The sequence below is a fragment of the Urocitellus parryii genome, chromosome 8, assembly GCF_045843805.1.
Source record: "Urocitellus parryii isolate mUroPar1 chromosome 8, mUroPar1.hap1, whole genome shotgun sequence".
Lineage (NCBI taxonomy): Eukaryota > Metazoa > Chordata > Mammalia > Rodentia > Sciuridae > Urocitellus > Urocitellus parryii.
In genome coordinates this window covers 14,280,389-14,303,892 of record NC_135538.1, presented here as the reverse complement: position 1 = coordinate 14,303,892, position 23,504 = coordinate 14,280,389, and the positions used below count along the sequence as shown (strand labels likewise).

General features: G+C 39.4%; 1 protein-coding gene across 1 annotated transcript in view; it reads left to right on the top strand.

The window, feature by feature from the left end:
- Positions 1-23,504, top strand: part of Esr1 (estrogen receptor 1) — a 269,902-nt gene that overhangs the window by 193,228 nt on the left and 53,170 nt on the right. The window lies entirely within an intron of this gene.

Sequence of the window (23,504 nt, the reverse complement as noted above, 5' to 3'; positions counted from 1 at the left end):
CATCCAATTGTCATAGAGCTCATAGGAGGCGGGGGCTTATCATCCATGTTATAGAGAAGGGAAGTCCAGGCTCAGAGACATCCCCCGGCTTGTAGTCAGCAGGAGCCAGTGGATGGTGGGTTGGCACTTGAACTCAAGGTCTTTCTGGCTCTGGCTCTATGGTTGGCTACTTTAGCTTGCTGTTTTCACGTGCACCTTGTCTTTCAAAGCTACAGGATGATTTGAGTGTGAAAGGACCATCTTCTTGTTTGTTGCAAACTTAGCCTCCATTTGCTTTGGAGAGCTGCACTGCCTCTCCAGGGTCGCCCTGCTCTGGGGCTCGCTCTACTCACCAAGCCCACTGGAGTGGAGTTACAGCAAAATTCAAATGTGAGAATATAGTGCAAGGCATTGTTTTGTCATGTTGTGTGTACCTAGCTTTTGAAAAACATTGTTGACACCACTCAAAAAGCAGATTTTGCTGTCCATGGACCATATTCTAGTATCACAATTTCAAAAACTTATTAAGAATGGCCGCTAGTCTTATTCCTTGGAACCATATGCATAACTGTTTCATACTGTATTCTCTCAGACTTTAGAGGATGTCTTTAGACTCCTCTCTCCTCCTCTCCCCTCCCCTCCCCTCCTTTCCTCTCCTCTCCTCTCCTCTCCTCTCCTCTCCCCTCCTCTCCTCTCCTTCTTTTCCTGGTCTTGTCATTTCCCCTCCCTATTTCATTTCTCTTTTACTTTTTTGCTATCTTCTTTCCTTCTTTCTTTTGCACCTGTCTCCTTTTTTGTATTAAATTTCTTGCCCTATAATAGTGTGGTTCTATATCAAATTTGCAGATGAAAATTTTAGACAATATATAATATCTCCCTCCTACATACCACAATGTGTCTTCACATTCATAGCTGAACTGATCTGCTCCATGATTTCCATCCTCCTTTATGTCTATCTTTATAGATTCAAAGTTGCTGAGAACAGTCATAAAATCATTGTATTTTGAATATGAAAGAGCCTCTGGCGTTACTTCAACCCACTGAACTCGTATTGCCGGTGAAGTGAAGTTGCCTAGGATTTGATTAGTCCCTGACTTTCTTTCCTTTGTACACATGTCTAAAGTGGTTAGTCTTCTCTCACATCTCCTACAGAAGGGTGAGGGGTTCAAAGTTCTCATCTGTATCTGGTCTACTCTCAAAAAATCTAGGTTAGAAGTTTCTATTACCTCTAGACTAAGATTCCTCCCCCTCTGCCCCGTTGATGTCCAGGGTAATTCTCTCATGCGGGCAGGGGATTATCTGTGCCTTGTAGAATATTTACATCACCCCTGGACTACTGCTAATTGCCAGTAGCATCCTCCCAGATATGGCAGCCAATACCATCTCCACACATTTCCATACCTCTACTGTGTGCAATGTGGGTGGCTGAGGCCAAATGATTGTGAACCTGGTTGAGAACCATAGCTACACACTCCTACTTCAATGTCTTACAAGCCCTTCAGACTCATCACATCTCAAAATGAAGAACTGATCTTCCTCATCAAGTCTGTTCCTTTCTTTTTCCTCTCTTAATGACATATTTACCTAGACCTTGGAGCTATAAAGTTTAAATGAAGGATGGATTCCACTTCCTCCTTCAAGAATACCCAGAATCCAAAGCTCCCTTGGTCTCCATTCTACTGCCTCAGCTCAGGTCCTGGTGGTCTCGTCCTCAGATGACTCACCTCCCTGACTGTCTCTCTTTATTGGCCCCCCACCCCTCTTTTTATCCTCCATAGTGATACCAGAAACTACTTCCCAAGGCACAGCTAGAAGCATGAAGCTTCTGGACTCAGCTACTGTTGGCTGTGTCCATTCTTTTGGAAGTACTATGTAGGCTCCTTATCTCAAAGATTGCACATCTCTATTACAAGTGTCACAATCCCAAATGTCTGCAGAGCTAGTCAAATGATGTAAATGACGAAGGCTAGGAGGTGAGAGTCCAAAGAGGAGTGCTGAGGATTAGGTGACCTTGCCCAGGCTAAAGACATCTGGTGGCTGAACTTGGCGTGAGAACTGTGAACACAACTTCACACACTGCTTCTGAGAGACCTTCCTCCTTGAGTTTCATGTCAGACACTTATGCATTCCATGAGGCTCAATCAGAAACTACTTTTCCATAAAACCTTCCTTCAAACTCTTCTCTTCAGACAGAAATTATCCTTTCCTCTGTCTACAATCTCATGTGTTTGAATTGGACTTCTCTCATCCTGCCAGATGTTAGCTATGGTTGTATTTCTTATCTTCCATACCAGCTCATAAACTTTTCAAGGTCCAGAACCAAATGTTATTTATCTTTGTGTCACCTCCAACATACAAAGTGTTCCATGATCCCCAATAAATGTTTGCTAACGGCACAGGCCAAGTCAACCAGGTAGCTCATAGCAGAATCAGAAGGAGGATCCACATCTTCTGATAACCATGTCATCTGTTATTGTCATCAAGTTTATTTTCTTGTTGTTCATCATTACTCATCAATTCCTGGCTTATTCCTTTATAAATTTTGCAGAATAAGTATCCATCTGTTATGGAAGGACTTTCTAAATGTATTAATGCATTTGACTTGTAACTATACTTCTGCTTATACTCCACAACCCTCTTTTACAACTTTTAAATTCTAAATGTGGATGAGCAAAATATTTTTCCCCCATAACTGGCCTCACTATGGAGTATAATTCTTAGTATTACTAAATTTAAGAATAATTGGGACCAGGGATGGTGGTGCATGCCTATAATCCCAGTGATTAGGTTACCTGAGACAGGAGGATCACAAGTTCAAGGACAGTCTGTGAAACTTAGCTAGACCCTGTCTCAAAATAAAAAAATAAAAGGAGATGAGGATGTAGCTCAGTGGTAAAGTGCAAAAAATAAAAGAAAGAAGGAAAGAAAAAGAATATTTAGGTACATGTTAATGATGATTAAAATGTATAAATAAATATAAAAGGTATATAGAAAATCATGTAAAATATAAACAGTAAGATATGATCTAGAATATAAAAAATTCTGTAGTCTTCTAATCATTAACATGCACATAAATATTATTCAATTTTAATATAATGTAAATTAACTTCTTAGTGTTTGAAGATAGCTGCTTTTGATGACATTGATAGGTAGAGAACATTAAAAAAAAAAGTATTTCAATCAGCAGCCCATCTGAAACTTTATATGTGTGGAAGATGGCTTTTGAGTGGTGACTGAGAACAGGGTTCACATGGCTTTTTTCTATAAGCTCCCAACCCCTCTGATAGCACTGGACCCTCTGATTAGCACAAGTGGCCTCTATCTTCCCATTGCTCTTTTAGAGACATCCATAATTTTCAAAGCTCTGGGGTTGAGGGAGAGCTGGGAGGCAGAAGACAAATGTTGGCACCACCCTTTTTGTTCCATCTCAGGCTTTGATGCCACTTTGGAAAGGTCGACTGAGGTTGGCCATCTCCAAGGGTTGTTTTCATTTACGTAGCAATGGGAAAAGATCAAGCCTAAAGTCACAATGGCCCTTTAAACATGAGGGTCATCAATGCTACTAACTGGAGACAGAGTTTTATCTGTGATTAATTATACCAATGCCCTGTTTTCTCAGATCTTTCTTATGAATCTGGCATTTGTGTCTTACAAAGCCATCGGAAGGATAGACTACACCCCAGCCTTTTGTAATTACTCAAATGTTTGAATTGGCAAGTGGGGGGTTTGGTGAGCATGGGGCTATAAAACCTGCTGGATTGCCCTCCCTGCTATCTTGTGTCCTTTAGAAAAGAGTTATGGCTTGATTTACTCCCCGATGACAACTCAGGGTATCTTGATTCTGGTAGTTTATTATTTCCTGGTAGTCATATGCTTGAAGGCTAATTTTATCCTTACCCAGCTTAGCCTGCCCTCAATTTCCAGTTCTTTCCTATATCCTGCAGCAGTGAGGGCCCACCTCTTAACGTTGTCCTTGTCACTTCTTCCTATGAAAACCAAGAAGTAAAGGTTGTAATAAAATGTAAATAAAGAACCCAGCAATTTCTTTAGTAATTTTCCTTAGGCAGTGTGTGTGTGTGTGTGTGTGTGTGTGTGTGTTTTAGAAGAAGAAAGTTAAAGATAATAGAAATGCCTGTGAAAATAATCAAAAAATGGAGAAAACTCATTTTTTCATTCTAGCACCTAATCCTTTGGTGTGTGTTTGGCACTAGAAAACACAAAATATGCCCTCCGCGTCTACTAGGAATGAGCCTCTTCAGTTAGTCCTGCTTGAGTGCTCATACTAAAAATTACAGACCAAAAACTGGAGCGGAGGCACTCATCATGACTCATTTGTTGTGAGGTCTCTTCACTTTTGCAGAAATGAAGCTTACTATGTCCACAAGGCAGATAGGATGTTAGAGGAAGCAATGTAAATTGGCTGTTAGGTAGGACTATCCAGCCATCAAGGGGCTGGCTAATACTCTTTGCTGGCGCCATCCATGCTAACAAATTCTGAGAAATATTTGTGGGTTTGTCAGTGAAGCCAAAGCACTCTCTTTTGATTCTTATTCACTCTCAGAGAGAAAAAAAAAAAAAGATTCATGCATTTGAAAAGCAGAGACCAAATTCGACAAACAGAATATTGCCTCAACCAAGCCTTTGGCCAGAGGGTTGTTAATCTAGCTCTTTCCACTATTCTTCCATCAGGAGGCTCTGCCTGCAGGGAATAAGAGCTGGACAACAGAAGTTCTTTAACCCATAGGCATGAAATAGGAATGAGTTCTCTTCCTTAAGGAAAAAAGCAGGTTGCTCCACCGGAGAGAACATTTAAAGAGCAAACTGTTTTCTGTTGATAGATTCACTTTAAATTGAAAAGAGAGTAATTTTTGAACATTCTTATTTTAGGTTGTTTACTGTAAATATTTCAGAAAAAAATGCAAATAAAAACATGCAGCAACAACAACAACAAAATAATGCTTTCAGCAATAATTTTATTGGCTTCCCCCACACCCTCCCTCCCTTGTCTTTACAGCTTCATTAATTCTTTGCAGGTTTTTTTACTTGGAAGAAATAAAAATATGAAGTTCTGAAATAACTTGTTGATGAATTCAGAATGTAATCCATCCACATGTGTTTTGGGGGTAGAAAGGGAAGGATCTCCCTTTATGTTCCCTTTTCAAAATTGCCCTTCTAAGAAGTGTGTGCTGTGCTAAAGAGAAACCTCACACAGTAGGTAGACTGGGGAGCAGGTTGCGGGGGTGTGCAGTGAGCCATCCACCTGTCACAGAGCCAGCCTGGGGCAGGAGGCAGTTCCATAAAGCCAGGAGCTTTGCCAGATTCCCCCTCCACATGCCAGGAGTGCGGTGTGCTTTGCATTGCCCTTTGCCCCATTCAGACCTGAGTGATCATTATACAATGCACCAATAGATCATAGCACACCTGCAAAGATGTATCATTATCATTTGTCAATTTTAAAATACTTTAACCTTTCATAACCTTTCTCCTCTCCATCTTAAGAACTGGATGCAAAAAGAAAAGAGAGGAAGCCAATGTTCATTTAACTTCTTGAATGTGGACAGTCCTGTTTGGGGTTATCTTCTACATTATAGTTCATTCATTGTATAAGAATATAGGAAGTTATAACCAGTTTATAATTTAACCCTGGATTTATTGATTGTCGTTCTGAGCCCTTAATCACTCAGAAGCTTGTGCCAGTTGATCTATTCTTAAAACTCTGGTTTAATACCCTGACAGATTCTGGGAATATAAAACTGTAAACTGAAAAGGAGAACTATTGAGGTCAAAGAAGGGAGAAAATAGCCCAACTTCCATTATTACTGGTACTTCTGACTGAAGATGAATCAAAGTATCTATTGGACTAAAAGTCAGTTGAATTTATACACTTTCAACGCATCGTTGTTAAGACATGAACGTATCTCAATAAAGATATTAAACACACAGACACATAAATACCCATATTGGTATTTCAGGAAAAGTCAACTTGATCAACAAGATCATCAGTCATGAAAGTACTTGAATGTGTTCTATTGGAAAAAGGTAGAAAATAAAAAATTGAAAGCAAAGTTTCTTCTTAAAAACAAAAGAACAACATTATAAAATTTGCTAAGCCCCAAATCTTTAAATCCTTGAGAGAGTTAAGCCTGTAAACAGTAAGTATCCACTCAACATACAATTACTCCAGGGGAAAAGGCCTAATTCCAACTCAAGAATTAATCCTGTGTAGGAGGTTAATTTGACTTTTCTTACATTTTTATACACTGCTTTATTTTTCACTTGCCACTTATTAGTAGCAATTAAATATCAGCTAAATTGATTAGATATAATCAAAATAGTATTTTGACAGTTAATTTTCAAATATATTCATACTATTGAAATCACAGATTCTGTACAGGGATAATCCAGGCTTTTGCCCTCATGCTGCATAGCTGCTTTTATTACAGATACCTCTTCCTGTTAAGAATGGAAAGATCCTTTTTCGTGTGTGCAGTGCTGGGGATGGAACTCAAGGACTTTGCATGCTAAGCAACCTTCCTACCACTGCACCGCACTCCAGTGTGGCCATTCTCATTTTTTTAAATGAGTTATTAAAATCCAGCTATAAGGGAAGAGAGCCAATTGCAAGTCTGTGTTGGTTAGAATTCAGTATAGTCCAACCCATTAGGCATTTACTGAACACCAGCACATCCATAGGGTTCTGCATGATACTAGAGGACACAAAAAAAGGAGATGGGTACGAGGCAGAAGACCTGCCCTCAGGGAATTTAGTGTGCAGTAGTGGATTAATATTTGTAAGTAAATGAATGCAATCGAAAGTAGGAGCTTGCCACACTTCACCTCATTCATGTCTGTTTGTCTTCCTTCATCACTTTTTAATGGCTATGGTTTCTGAGTGCAAACCAACCCCTGGTTTATGCTTGCATTGTTGTACTGATACATTCTTGATAATCCAAGGTGCAATATTTAGCATAATTATGCTCATTATACATTATTCCTGCCTATAAATATACTACTTTAAAATAAACATTTAATATTTAACCAATACTATGTAAATCACAAATATTATGCAGGAATAATCAAGTCACTTCATACACACACACACACACACACACACACACACACATAATACATACATATACATCTTTGAAATATTGCATATGCTAAGGCTGGCCAGGCTTTGATGTTTTTCTGTGACAATAGCTCTTAATTTTATGAGTAGATGAATGTTTGGCTTCAAGGTAAATGGAGTTAGAATGTCTATTTCTTGTTAAAAGTTGAAATTGTCTTTATTATTAGTGTCATGGTTACATGTCCTTGTGGTCTATAATTAAGTTACAGTTTCTATTCGTATTATTGACATCCCCTGTGGGCTTCTAATGCAAAGGATAAAGATGAACTGCTGAGAGCCATAGCCAAGTAGGAATGACGCATGGCAATTTCCTTGTCAGCCTACCCAGTGTTGCTTAGAGGGAGGACTCTCCATTGTGGAAATGGGCTTGCCTTGGACCCAGGTCATTTACAGTGACATTGCTTGAAAGGTGACCTTGCTCAGGGATTAGGGCGGATCCAGGTTTAGGGTGAATCTGGGCTTAGGGTGGATCCTGCTGGGAATAGGACTGTTCCAGGTTTAAGGTGGATCCTGCTGGGAATAGGGCGTATCCTGCTGCCTCAGGCGCCCACTCCTTGAGTTCCCGTTGAGTTCTCGAGGAATTCAGAGGGTATTTGGTACCCAGAGCCCAGTGGAGGGTGGATTTTTTCCCAGAACGTGCGTGTAGAGGGCTGGTGAGAGTTCGGGAATAAAGAGTTGCTGTTTGAATCTACAAGGCTTTTGTGGTGGCTCGGTTATTTTGTGCCCAGCCAGACTGCGGCAGTGAACTTTCTTTTTGATGATTTTGGAGACATTTATTAAGTCTTTTAGTATTCTTATTTGTCATTTCCCCTGCATCTTCATTTTATCAAATAGAAAAGAGATGTTAAAAACAGTCAGTTTCTTCTTTTATATCACCGCTGAGAATCAGTTCTGTAACCTGCTTGCTTATGTGTCATTCTCCATTGGTGTAATGCAAGATCCATCCTAACTTCATCATTGGAAAAGGAGATGCAACAAACACACTGATTTGTTAAGGGAAGGTTAGTTACTGCATACTCTGTACACTCAGGCACTCTGGACCCTAGGTTTCTATCCTGGACCCCCTGGACAAAGCAGGGATGTATCTGTGCGAGTTTGGTCAAGACAAGTTTAACTGATGTGTGTGATTGATCCTCTGGATAGGTTCAGGTGCACCTCTGGGGAAAGTGAAAACTTTGAGGGCACTTTGTGCAACGCAGCAAAATGATCCAAATTTTATGTCAGTGTTGGGAAGTATGCAATGAGACTGGGTGGCCAGGAGAAAGAGGAGAAAGGGTGGCTGTTGGAGAAACCAAATCAGAGAAGTTTTTTTCAGGGAGACAGCTGATTTAAAGTGCAGGGAAGATGTCCTCAAGATGGTGCCCAGCAGAAGGTTGGAGCTCCAAGGAGAGGTCAGAACTGACAATAAAGGTTTTGGAAGTTACCTCCATGGGTTACAGCGTGGAATGAACACAACTCTAAGATGAAATGATAGAGAAAGAGGAGTCCAGAGGGCTGAGGGAAGGTTTCCTGAAAGGCTGACTTTGGGGGACTTTAGGCAAAAGAGAATTTCAGCCTGGGGTTAAGGAAAAGTTGTTTTGAGAAGTAGAAGTAAAAATATCCCGAATTCCAACCATGGGGGGGATGCTTTTCAAAAGAAAAAGATGCTGCATCAGGCCAGAGGGCAGAGAGAGGGGCAGGGGTGAGGTGGAAGGGTTTAAGGATTGGTTAATTAGGGGATCATTGTTCCTTATTAAGGGAACACATTCAGTAAAGGTAGAGGAGGAAAAAACAGTATAGCGTATTGAACACAAGTACTTTATATTGATACATGAAAGAGAAAATGGGCAGGCAACATTAAAGAAAGGAAGCATGAGCCTGCTCATTGAGATGTTTGGCAGTGAGGAAAGCAGGGGGCCTCTGGTTTTGACAGCTGCAGCATCAAGGGGAGCTTTTTAAACCAATTTTTCCTGATTTACAGTGTGAAATAAAGATTGACTTTCATATGTTTCCAAATGGATATTCAGTTGTCCCAACACCCTTATAAAAAAGTCAATATTTTCTCAAGTGATTTGAGATGAATCCCTCATTACACGTTAAATTTTTCTATACACTTAAGTCTTTTTCTGAAATTTTAATTATCTGCTAAAGTTTGTTTACTTAAAAATCAATATCACATAGCTTTATTTATAGAAGCTCCAAATGGTTTTAAATCTAGCTTACTATCCCTCTAATATTGCCCTTTGATTTTTTTTTTCACAGTTTAACAGGCAATTCTTCTGTTTCTTTTTCCATTTGACCTTTGAAATTAACTTGTTTAACCCTATAAGAAAACTTGTAGATAATTTTACTGGAATTGTGGTAAATATAAATTAGCTTAGGGAGCGTTGACTTTTTTGGTTTTTTTGAAAATTAGAGCAGAATAAGTAACTGTAAGAGCTGCAGAGTAAGTGTTGACATCTTTATCATGTGGAATCTTCCTATTCAAGGACAAATTGTGCCTTTTCATTGTTAAATCTTTTTTCGTGTCTTTCATAAGTATTTTAAATATCCTCATAAGTATTTTGCTTGTACAATTTTGCCTACTTTATATAAATACATATAAATTCAATATATAAAATATGAAAGTGTAATATTTATATTATATACTCTATATATGCACTATATAGTGAATGAAGTTCACTAATTGGAGTTTCTCTTCCATTGCTTCTCTTAATTGGATACTCTATGTTGGTAGATAAGTGACTTTTGCATCTATTATTATAGATGATGATTTTACTAAATTTTCTTATTGTTCAGAGTATTTTGTTTTCATTAAATACAGTGGGGTTTCTTAGTATATAATCATATATCTGCAAATAGAGATTCTTTTACCTTTTCCTTCATATTCCTAAGCATCCAAATATTTTTTCTTGTTTAACTGTGTCAAATAATCTTGTGATTATTTATATTATTTATATTTAATGTCTAATATCTTGTAAAATTGGTATGAATTGTGGGCAATACTTCTTTATCAGAAGATTCTATGTATGTATGTATCTATCTATCTGATACTTCTATATTCCTATATATTCATGTTAAAATGTTTTCAGCCATTTCTATATTGTTAAGTGCTTTTATTAGGAAAAAAAAAAGATGATTGTCAGTTTACATCAAAATTCAGACAAAGTTTGGAGTGATTTTTTTTTTTTTTTTTTAGAACTGGGGTTTGAACCCAGTGGTGCTCTACCATTGAGCTACATCCCCACATTTTATTTTGAGACAGGATCTTACTAAGTTTCCAAGGCTGGCCTAGAACTTGCAATTCTCTTGCCTCAGCCTCCCAAATTGTTGGGTTTACAGATGTGCACCACCACACTGGGTTTGAAATTTTTTCTTTATGTAGTCTTAAAGAATTTTTGTTATTTATGTTCATTTGCATTAAAAAGTAGTTTGAAATTTGCCTTTCATATTCTATAATCTAGAAAGCGTTAGGTAGTATTGAGATTATTTGATCTTTTAAAACACTGGTGGAATGCCCTTTTGAAACCATCTGGATCTGGAAATTTATAATAGGGAAGGTCTCTAGAAACTTTTATTTTTTCTGTTGTAATTGATCTCTTTAGACTTTCTATTTTTTTTCCATGGTCAGGTGATAGATAGATAGATAGATAGATACATACATACATACATAGAATCTTCTGATAAAGTTATCTATTTTGTGTGTTTTCAAATTTATTGTATTGAGTTGGACAACTGATTCCTAATTGTTTTTTTTTTAAATTTCCTCTGGTTGGATGGTTATTGCAATATATAATTCGTTTTATGCATTTATGCTGCTTCTAGAAAACTTACATCAGCTGGTGATTTTCCTGTTTTGTTGATTCTTTTCCCCAAAGAACTAGCTTAAGTTTGTGTCTTATTAGTTCTGCTGGTTTTCTGCTTCCTAACTCATTAAATTATACTCATATCTTATTAGGTCCTTCTTTCTGCTTTCAGCTTTTTTCATTAGCTTTCTAAATTAATATTTAATTCATTTCATAATATAGGATATTAATGCTCAGAATTTTCTCAAAATGTTGCTTTGGCTGTGTTCCTATATATATTTTCTTTCATCAACATTCCCCCAAATTCCTCCACTTTATGTTTTATTCTCTTTTATTCAGTAGTTCTTCGATAAATATCTTAATTTCTAGGTTGGAAGAGCAGTTTTTGTTTTATTATTAATAAATGCTATTTTCCTTGGAATCAAAGACTATGGGTTACGTTTTGATTCTTTTGTAACTTATTAATGCAACTTTATAATTTCAGCTTCTCTAAATGTTCCATATATATTGGAAATGCAGGTTTATTCAATCATTGGGCTACATGGTAAAATATTATATGCCTGTGTCTATTTATCTTCTTATAATCTGTCATTTCTGCTTAATGAAAACTTCAAATCTGGTACATGATTCATAAATACTTATATTTGCTTTATATCTATTATGCATTATTGTTGTTTGTGTGGTAAAGTTTTTGATTCATTCAGTTATTTTGTGGGATTGAATTTTACCCTGCTTAAAACCAAGATCATAAACCCTTGTTCCTTTTTTAAAAGTTTTTTTTCTTTTCTTTCTTTTTTTTTTTTTTTTTGTAGTTGTAGATGGACAGCATGCCTTTATTTTATCTGTTTATTTTGATGTGTGTCTAAGGATCAAACCCAGTGTCTCACACATACTAGCAAGCGCTCTGTCACTGAGCTACAGCCCCAATCCACCCTGGTTCCTTTTTATTTTCACTTACTCCATAGATCTTTCCTCATTCTTTATTTTCAACATCAGAACAACTTTGCCTTCAGTCTCTATTTTATATAGACTACAATTGTATTTTAGTTTACTTGTGGATCTGAGAATATTTTTAGTATGTGAATGAAGCTGATTTACATTTAGTGATACCAACGGCGTGTTAGGTTCAAGTTGTATTTCCCATATTCTAACTGTTCTATTTTCTTGGCTCTTTATTGACTGATTTATTATATTTTGGGGGGTTTTAGATCTTTGTATTTTTGTTCTGATTGTTAGATTTATAATCAAATCTTCCTTTAGAAACGGTTCATTTCCTGCTATGAGCAATAGTGAACATAATATTTCCCATCTAACTTCCAATTTTAGTCACTGGTATTGTCTGTGTTCAGCATTACCATGTTAAATATACTTAAGCTTCTACTTTGTGGTTTGTCAGAATTAAATGATATTAATTTACTTCCAGATAATTCCTATGAGGTAATTATAAGCTAGTAATAATTTTTATGACTATTTTTCCCACTTCATCATGTATTTTTATATATCTCTAGAGCTTATAATAATACTTCCATGCTATTTTCTACCACCTCAAAGTTCATTTCTAATGCCAATTCTGTTATTATTATACTTAATGTCTACTCTCAGACCGCATTGTGATGGTTCTCTAATCTTTTTGGTTGTTTGGAACTTCTTTCTTGTAGGTTTTTTCAAGAAATGCTCATGAGAACACTTTTCCTGTCTAGTTTAATAACATTCGTATTTGTCTTGTTATTTATTCCTTTGTGCTGAAACTCGCCTGCATATCGAATCTTTGGCTCACAGTTCTCCTCCAGTGTTTTTAAGTTGTTTTGTACAAAGTATTGCTGTGTCAAGAAGTTGAATGGAAATTTGATTTTCTTTCCCTCATTAATGATTTGGTCTTTTTGTTTTTCTCTTAAATAGCAATCAAGATGTGCTTCTCCTTTGACCATTTTTGGCCAGTAACTCTAGGTACTTGGCACGCTTCTTGAATGTGTAGGTTGCAATCTTTTACTTCTTGACTCTCTTGATTTATATTCTTAAATAATTGCTTTGCGATGTCGCTTTGATTTCCTTCTTCAGAGGCACATTTAAAGGTTACCCATATATTTCTAAAATATCTCAGCTGTTGTACTTCCTGTTACCTGACCGTATCTTTTCTAAGTTTTCCCTTTCTGAAATATGCCACCAGCTCTTGGAAAAGCTTTGATCATTTTTTTTTCAGTGTTTTTAATTCTGTCTGAAACATTAGGCTCCAGTTTTCATCTGCTTTGTGGACAGCAGTGCCATGGGGAGCTGAGCTGTCAGGGCAGTCCCCGCGAACCTGAAATCTGCACCAGACCCCATTGTTACTGACAGCTAACAAAGAGTTCAAGCTGAAAACTCTCATAAGCATAACATATCTGTCTTTAGAAGAAGTCTGAACCATATATAGAGCTTCCAAAGGATCCTCCTTCCTGGCTGAAATGTGTTTTGTTTGGGAACAATTGATGATCTATAGGTAATTGGCCCAGAGGAAGCCATTCTTAGGTTTCATGCTATCTTTGCCATGAGATAGAAATCCTATGGGGTTATTCTTCATTTACAAGCAGCAGCAGCAGGATATAAGTTTTTAAGTTCCATTTTTTAAAATATGAATGATGATTCATATAGACTTCACATATCCTGTTTAAAACATTCTTAAATAAGAAATTACGTTTTATATTTCTGATATTGAATCCCTTAAAAATGGTTAAAAGAAGGTAATCAATATAAAAAAAATCAAATCTATTTACACCAGCAACAAATTCAAAACATTATTTTATACTACAGGTAGACTTTATAGCTGCAACTCAAACCTAAAAAATTATACCCCTCTATTGAAAGTCACTAAATATATATGGAAAAAAAATCTATACTACATTTATGACTGGGAAGATTCATTGTTGAAAATGTTTTTATTTTCCTTAAATTGATTTATAAGTTCATAGGACTTCCAATCAAAATCTCAAATTCATTCTAAAATTTATATGGAAAAGCTTAACAACTGAATCCACCCTCATGCTCCCAAGAATAAAATGAAGATTGAGGAGATTGGGTAGAAAAAAAAAGAAACCCTTAAATTATAAAAATCATAAAGCTGTAATAATTAGGAAAACGTGATGGTATTTGCATAGAAATAAACACATCAACTAATCAAATAGAAAAGAGAGCCAGAAATAAACCTCTACTCTGAGGATAAGCTGTTCTGTAACCCCAGGAGTACTGAGAGTGCCGGGGAAATCGTTCAATGAAGGGTGCGAAGGAACTAGTTTTCTACAAGGGGAAAAAAAGAAAATCAGATTCAATTCCATATCATGTGAAAAAAACAATTCCAGAACTTAAAAGCCAAAATTAAATTTTTATTGGAAAGAAAACTTATCTCAGGGTTGGGAATTATACCTTAAACTAGACCCAAATGTTTCTAAGGATAAAGAAATATGGATAAAGCCCATCTCTTTAAAGTAACTGCTTTTATAAGGGAAATTAAAAGAAAACAAGTTATCAAAGAAATGCTTATTTATTTCATTATGTTTCCTAATATATATATATATATCTATATATATCTATATATATCTATCTATATATATATATATATATATATATATATAAAATAAAAATTCTATCCTAAAACTATAGAAAGGGAAGGGAAACAGAAAGGAAAAACAACCCCTAGGGCTCATGAAGGTAGTCCCTTTACATCCATCATCAGCTGAATCAGGAACTTGCATCACTTTTAAGTTTTCTGAAATGTGAAATGGAAATACTTGTGGAGGGCCCTCACAGATGCATTTAGAGATTGTATGCTCAGGAAAATGGAATTGAAATGTTTTAGTAAGAGTCATGGGCCCAATCCTTGAAATAGATGTTTGTTGAGTTTTCTATAGCATGTAATTACAACACAATAAGACTCAAAAGCATTTCAATAAAGTGTGGGTGGAAGAGAAGCATACTGCTTCAAGGGCTTCATTAGCTTTCTGCAGCCAGAAGCTCTCCAGACTGCCGGGAGGAGCCCTGTTTACCTCGGTTTAGAATCCATTTCAACCATCAAGGAGGTGGGGAGCTCAGGGAGCAGCCTGAAGGCCTTGGGGATACTCTGGGCAGCGGAGGAAAAGATGACAATGATTTGCTAAAAGTCCAGAAATGGGCTGGGGTTTTGTTTACCAGCTGTTCCAGGGATGACATATTGCAGTGCCAACCCTGGAGGAGGAGGTGCAGGATTATACTTTGATCTTGTTTCTTGAAGAAGCTTCAGGTAACTGAGAGCAAGGACATTGACTCTCTTCTGTGTTGTTCTGATAGACCAAGGATACACTCTCCACAGGCACTGAGGTGTGAAGCACTGGAAATGTTTTCCAAGGAGAGGGAGAGAGTAAGTGACAGAGAGAAAGGACCAACCAAAACCAGAACATGGCCCCTTACAGTAAGGATGACGAGTGAGACGCCATTACCCATAAAAGACATCAGATAATCTGTGATTTATTTCTGAAGATGCCAGTGCATGTGACTGCAAAGATAAAACATCCTCTGGGCCGAGTAGAAAGCCTTCATCTGGCCTTTGGAGTCACATGGGTGATGGTGGGCCTTGCTCGTAGTGAAGCTTAGTGGATCTTTATTTGTTTCCTCAAGACATTGATGAGCTATTACTCCTCCTTCTCTCATATTGCATTGCTTTTTAAAAAGGCTTAGAATCAAAGCTTCTAGAAGATCAAAGTAAGTTTTAAGTGATGACGATCTGATAGTATGTATCATGCTAGTGGTTTGGAGTGTCCTGGCTTCTCATGTAGCCTGGGAACAGCATCATGACAATATTAACATACACATTACGAGGCCTTGAACCACAAGACTAGAACGTGGAAGGAATCAAGACTCTTGACTGCAATTCAATGCCTTCTCACTCCACCATTAATAATTGGTGTTGATTAAGAGTCTCGTTATTTTCCTAGGCATTAGGTACATAGAGAAAAATGTGACTTGCCATCTTCTGAGAGCATGTACTACATTGGGGAGAGGGTAGTTTTATAAATACAGAAGGTTGGATATATCAGTGAAAACGAGATAGGTGGCAAATAAGGGATCAAGGTGGAGCATACTTAACCATGTCCTCATCTTGGGAGAAGTAGCAGTGTAGAGCAGTAGGTGGAGAAGCAGAGAGGAAGATTACCGCAAGCAAATAGATGGTGCCCTACAAGAACCCAGGAAGAGGATTCAACAGCTAGAGGGTCTTTAATCCAAGAATCTGGTTCCAAGTCAGGTTTTAGCTGTGGGACTGGTACCATGTAGTCATTGAACAGACTGAGGAACCAGCAGAAAAGAGAGTTATAGAAACTTTCAAAGCTTTATTGGCACATCGGTTTGAAAATCAGCTACCTTTTGGTTCTCCCCACTGATGTTCAGATGCACTGGGGTGAGAGGATCCCAGAGCAGCCTGGTGAGAAGGTTGAGTTGCCTCAGAGACCAGGGCCAGCAAGCGTAGTGGAGAAGGGGTGGTGGTGGAAGGGTGTTCAGTGTGTACTGGAGCCAGGCTGCAGGTTGAGCACCAACTAATGGTGGATTCTGGAAGGTCACATACCTCTCTGGGCTTCATCTTTCTTTTCTTTTCTTTTTTTTTAAATAATAACAGTAGCTTTCTTGTGGAGTATTTTAAGGATTCAATGGTTAGATGTTCAGTCCCTAGGCTGTGTTTATTAGCATCTAGTAAAAACTCAGTAAACATTAGCTTATAGTGGAGCTCAATTACATCATAACTAGCTTCCGAGGTGTGGTCAGTACTACGACAAAGGAATGAAGAGCAGTACTTGAAGAAGTTTGGTTACCAGAGATGGAGCTTTTGTAATTACTGAAGGTTTACCTTCTCGTAGAAGTTTGCAAATCTACAAATATTCAGTTTGTGTTTCAAGTGTCATTTTTGGAGATTTTATGATTCTCTTTGCACTTATAAAGACCCTAAATCATTTTAGAATTGGAATGGAAGTTAAGAGTGAGGCCGATAACTTTCCGCCTTGGGTTCTGGGAGACTTTTCACAAAGGTGGCTGAGGGATTGCCTTAAAGAAAAGAGGAGGGATGGGATATCTAGGACATTTTCTTCTTTCTTGCAGAGCAGAGGTTCTTTGATTCTGTTTCGTAATTGGAGTGTTGCATGTTATTTATTAGGAGGAGCTCACTTCTAAAAATCGGGTTGAAAGCCATTGATATGATCCAGGCTCCTTGTCCACAGAAGAGGAAATGGAATTCCAGGAAGGTTAGATGACTTGCCCAAGTTGGCACAACTGTTGATGAGCACAGTGAATCCACACACACACAGACCTGTTCCTTCCTAGTTACATAATGCTACCTGTTGCTGCATGACACAAGATAAGTTCACTTTTCTTAATCTTGAAAAATCAAGAGAAAAATCTAAAACATGCCTCCAAATTGGCATCTGTATGCAAGAGCTTAAAAAAAATTAGTATGGAACATGGAAAGATATGTCTCCACTTCCCCCACCCCATTAGGAACAGCTCACACATGCACTCCTTTAAATAAATGGTGGTTTCATTTCTGTATCTTATTTGAATAAAACTGAAATTAAGAAGTATGAAATGAAGTTACAAAGGAGGAATCATGTGGAGAACTCAAGATAAGGATTGTCCAGAATAAAAGAAGACAAAATGAAAAGAAGTAAACAAAAACCACAGAATATTTGCAATAGAAAGGAGAGACTTCCAATACTCAACAGGATTGTTTGGAAGTGACTGGCAATTGGGAAGTCCTGCCATGTTCCTTCCACTCTATTCTGGGCCTGGTTTGTGAACTGGGTTCTGGGAAAGCCTATTACTCCCCTAACCTTTGCGGTTCTGACTTCATCATGGAAAGACGGATTCTGGAGGGAGACAATGTTTAGGACACTTGTAATTCCACCTTTCCATTTCAGATTTCTCATGTTGTTCTGCACACTTATTTCCTGTTCTTCCTTACTGGATTTTAGAGTTGCACATTTTATTTCCCTACCCCTAAAAGCAACCATTAAAATAATGACCTCTTTCATATCCTGATGCAAAGTACTTCACATTTCACTCCTAAAAATGGATTCTAGATAACCTCAAAACATGTTGTCATGTAGGCCTTGGTTCGATTGTCACCTCCTCAAGGGCAAGCTAGTTGGAGTTGACCTCACACCGCTTGCCTGCTTCCCCCTGTTCCATCTTTCAACAATTGGAGATGATCTTGTTTGTGAAATGTTTATTGTCTGTCTGCTCCACTTGACTATGTGTCAGGGTAGTCAGGGGCTTGACACATTAGCAGCTTAGGGCCAAGTGAAAGCATGATTTGTACCAAAAAAACTGGTGACTAGGAACCCTGTGAGATCCAGCAACTTGGGAGGCTGAGGCAGGAGGATTGCAAGTGTGAGGCCAGCTTCAGCAACTTGGTGAGACCTTGTTTCTAAATAAAAAGTAAAAATAAAAAGGGCTGGGGATGTGGCTCAGAGATAAAGTGCCCCTGGGCTCAATCTCAGTACCAAAAAAAAAAAAAAAAAAAAAGGAAAAGAAAAAGATAAAAAGAAATTCCAAGTCTTTGTGAGTGGGTAGGTTTTTCATAATAGGAAGAGGGAAAGAAAAATATTTCTTTTTTCCTTCAGGTATTTCAGTGGTCATGATTCATCCATCCTAAACATTTTACAGTGCATTTTGTTTTGGTTTTGGTTTCTGGATGCATAAAAACTTTTGGCAATAGAACGAACAAGTTAAGAAACGTAGATTTTATTTTCTTCCTGCTATAAAGACTTAGAAATATTTCCCATATGAGTGCCTTGAGGACAGAAACTGAAAGAACAACAGCACAGCTCGGTCACTCTTCCCTTAAGACTGCAAGGACCTCTTTTGGTGGCAAGGTTCAGTGCCCTCCCTGTGGGCTATAGCATGAGCTCTAACTCTCCAGCTCCTGGGGCCACTGGTGCCTGGATCACCTGCCTCTAGTTTGTTGACCTTCTTTCAGGTTCTCAAATCCTGTAGCATTTCCTTACTTCCAAAACCTCACACATCTTTCCTGGGACCACTCCTCCCAATTTTTTTCCAGGCTAGTTGCTAGTTCAAGATTAAATGTCCCTCCTCAAGGAGACTTTCTCTGACACTTAAGTTCTTCTCTATCATCTAAGTTAGTTCCTTTTGTTGTACCATCTCATAATCCCGGGTGCTTTCCCTCTTTGGCATTTATTAGGAGTTTTATTTATTTTATCGCTGTGTATGTGTTTGTGCGTATTCAATATCAGCTTACTACTAACCGCTCTACTGCAGAAGGACTCAGCCTGTAACCCAGGGCCTGCAGCATAGCAGATTCTGACTCAGTCCATTTTTACTTAATGAATAAAGAGAGGAATGAATAAAACTGATCGTTTTGTTCCTTGTGCCTAGCATGGAGAATGGCATCTAACCTGGATTCTGGAAATAGTGTTCTGCTAAAATTGAGTTAATGAACAAATGAGGTGTTAATCATGTTTTCTTTCAGAAAAACGGTGGTTTGCTGATCAATCTAGAAACCCTGCTCTCATGTGCGTAACCTGGCGCACTCTCTGTTCAATCATTTGCCTTCCTTTTAGTTCCTGGAGTTGCTCATCGAAGGGCAGTGGAGAGAAACTACCTAACTCTTTTGTATATTTTCAAGACTTCCCAACAAAAAGTGAATAACTGAGGCCTTCATCCTTCTCTTACCCACTTGATGAGGATGCCTTCAAAGACTGATTGTGTCTCCTTTCAGCTGGATATCTGAGTAGCCACAACCATTAGAGAATTTTCCTCCAGGGGCTTACTGTGGCTCTTAAGCCATATAAACTGAACAAGCAAACTCAAGTGGATCATTATCTATAGGAGTGCAGAATCCCATCTCCCTCTGGTAAACCATTCAAACCTAGAAGTGTGTTTTACACATTCTGAAAGAAGAATCTATAATAACCCATTCTAACCTTTTTTTTTTGCCACTTTACCACCCAAAAGTATAAGAAAAGAGAGCATGTTAAAGCTCATTCAATTTATTAGAAAATATCTCCTGGCTTAAGAAAGCTTTTGACTATCAGCCCCCCTGATGTGAGAAAAGTAAATAGCAACAAGTTCCCCAGGGCCTCACTTCTGTGTGACAGGCAGCTTAATAAAGATAATTGAACATTATATGACTAAGTGTTTGAAGCTCAAATCCAGACACATCCTTCAGGTAGGTCAATCTAACATTTCCTGTGTAATTTCCACAACAACAGTTTGAGCCAACGTGAACGCAGAGGGACTGACTCCTTGCGGGTAACAGATACATCAATTATTTGCCCTCTGTGACCAGGGTTGGGAGGCAGGCTCACAGGGGCTCTTTCAAGGCTGACGTCCACCTGTGGAAACTGCAGTAAAAAACAAGGACAAGGGATGAAAAAAAAAAAAAGGCTGGGGGCCTTTTTTTTTCTGGAAGAGGGTGGCTGTGGATAGAATGAGACGTGCGTGGATAGCTGGTGGGTGATACAGGGCAGAGCATTCACCCCCAGTGAGGCAGGTCTCAGGGAGAATGACTCTTCTCCCTCAATCTGAAAATATCTGCCCAAGGACACTGCATGAGAGAAATAAATACTTCTTTCTTTGTTTTCAGTGAGCATCGACTTCTTTATACTAAAGGAATGTCTCTGCCTTTTTAATTTATTATGATAAAAAAAATCTATTCACTGGGCACCTACACACATCGATGGGCTTCTCTTGATTACAGATCTCCTTATGTTTCAAAATTTTAAAAGACAACTACAGAAGTATAGCTCTGTACGGGTTTAGGCTAAGAGAAGCAGAGAGCTAAAACACAGTCCTGCTTCCCAGCTTCTGGGGCGAGTTGCGCTGCCTCGGGCCTGCCCGCCTTCTGACGAGTTTGCAGCTCTGAAGGGCTCCTGGGTTGCTCTGAGCATTTATCCCTCCGACTCCCGGGGAAGCTGGCACTGCTCTCTGTCTCATAGCAACTCTTCTCAAGGTAAAGGACCCGAGAGCCATTTCCACTTGAAATCCAATCCTCCTAAATGAATCACAGGACATAGTCATCTCCATTTCCTCCTAATAACTCTGAGAAGAGGATCCTCTGGCTGTGTTCTTAAAATCTCTCCTGTTTGTGTTTATTTTACTCCATTTCCCCCCCACCCCGCCCTTTAATTCCCTACCTAAACTTGCTCCTAAGAGAAATAATATTTTTCCTAGTTATTATTTTGGTTTTAGCTCCTTTGCCTTGCAATACAGCTTGTGATAGTTAAAGGACACTAACACAGGAACCTAGAATTTGACCCTGGGCCATCAGGGTTGACAGGTGGCCAGGAAGAAGGTTGGGCATGAGGGAGGTGGCTGTCCTTCTAGTGAGACTGTGAAACCTGGTCTGGCAACCTTCTGCTCATTGTCTTTGTTCAGAGAAGTCTTCAGGGGAAAAGGCCTCAAAGTGGGGGTTGGCCATAAAGGAACCTTGGGCTGTTCTTCAAAGTCAGGCCTTTTGTCAACTCTTCACCAGCCATTTCATATTGTGCTTTGTTATGTGACACGGACTTGGTCTCAGTGTCTTTATGGCTCCCCATTTCTGTTATTTGGTTTGTCCTCTGCATTAGCACAACTGCCCCCGGGGACCCCACCACCTGCAGTCTTTTAAACTGGAAGCTCCTTCTCCAGGGCGGTCGTCTCCATGGCCTCCTCCACACCTCTCACCCCTTCCTACTATTGATCCTGCTCCTTCCTCTTCTTTTACTATAAATAGTTTTCCATTTGACTCCTGGTCCATCCTAGGCCCTAGAATCAACCACTGCAAAATTACCTTCTAGCATCTCAGCCTTCAACTTTTCTCCAGGCCTGGAGGGTCAGTCTTCTACCTTGGACCACCTCCACCATCCACATTCTTCACTTCCATCCCCTGGCTACCTAGACTGCTGGAAACAAAGCCAGGATACCATCTGAATCTGGCCCACAAACTCATGCTTATGTTCCTCGATTCCCCTGAGCCATCAACACTCTCGACACCTCCTCTTGGCCTCGCGATGCCCTCCTCCCATGCTGTTCTGCTCCCCAGTGCCCCTCTCTGTGTCTTCGCAGGCTCATCTTCCTCTTAGGCTGTATTCCCCCACCGTGCTCTCTCTCCTCTCCCTCCATGCCCTTGACATTCCCCCCTGGCAGCTCCCAAAGCTGATCCCAAAGTTTCCCTGAGTTCCAGATCCATTCTCCACCATCTAGTTAGATATCCCGCTGCCTTCTCAAGCTTCTCTTCCACACGGGGCTCTGTTTCCCCCTCTCGTAGTACAGTGCAATATCACGACTTCCTCCTTTCTATCAATAACCATGACTCTCTTTCTTTTGAAAACTATCTGCCACTCTGATTATTGTAAGCTCCTTCTGAGTTTGCACATTCCTGTCTACTCATCACGACATTCTTACCAACCCACTGGATGTGGGCACATATTGAGCACAGTAGTGGCCAATAAGTTCATGAAATATACAACAGGGATCTATGACAGGGGTCAACAAAGTAGGAACACAGGACAGATGCAGCCTGCTACTGTTTTTGTAAGTGAAGTCTTATTAGAGCACATGCGATATGCTCTCCTTATGCATGTTAGACATGTGCCTTGAGCATACGTTTTTGACATCTGCTTTGATGCTAAGACATCAGAGCTGAGGAAATGCAACAGAGACTCGATGACCCCCAAAGCCTAAAATATTTACTTTCTGGCCTTTTAGAGAAACAGCTTGCTGACACTGATAAAAGAGATAGTCCAACAACACCCGGGAAAAGTATAAAACCCAAGGGAGAAAAGGGAAGAGAATGGTGTGCTCTCAGGGCAGTCTTCCTAGAGCCTGTCTGCGCCTTAGAAGCTGGGAAGGAGTTCTCCAAGGGCAGGAGGGGTGGGGGGATAGTCCAAGCAGGCAGCACAAGCAGAGTCCTGGGAAGCCTGCGTTGGTTCTGCAGAGCTGTGCAGCTCACAGGCGAGGCCGGGAGTGAGACGTGGACTCACAGAGAAAGGGGCCAGGGCCAGAAATCCCAGGCAATGCCAGGGAGCTTCAGCCTGATCCAATCTTGGGCTCCAGTGGCTTTTACAGATGCTTGGGGTGTCCTGAATTCCATGCCTCAGTCTACCTTTCCATATGCTCTGCAAATAATGACACTTCCATTTCTCAAAACAACTGAGACAAAACTATTTTGAATGTAGACTTACTGTGCTGACATTATAGCTTGTAACTCTGGAGTTAGGAAAAAAGCACTCTCTTCCTCCTGTGATGACACGGAATCTGTTCTCGCCTGTTTCCACGACTCTCTTCTCCCTTTCCCTCAGGTCCCCGCTTGAGCCCACTACCTCTTCTGTCTGACCTTCAGACCTTCTGCATCTCGGTTCCTCCTGTGTCGCCACATCTCTGACTGTTGCCCTCCTGGTTGGCTCCACGCTTTTGTCTCTCATGCTAGAGACGCTGCTGCCCCTCAACTTCCTCTGCTCAGCCTGTTTCTCCTCTGGCTCTCTCTCCCCCACCCTCCTTCTTCCTCCTTCTTTCCTGCTCTCCTCCTCCTCCTTCCTCTTCCTCTCAACCTCTGTTTTCCCTAATGAGTGCAGTCGATTTGGGTAGCTTCAAAATCTCAGTTTCTGGATATGTCCCTGCTC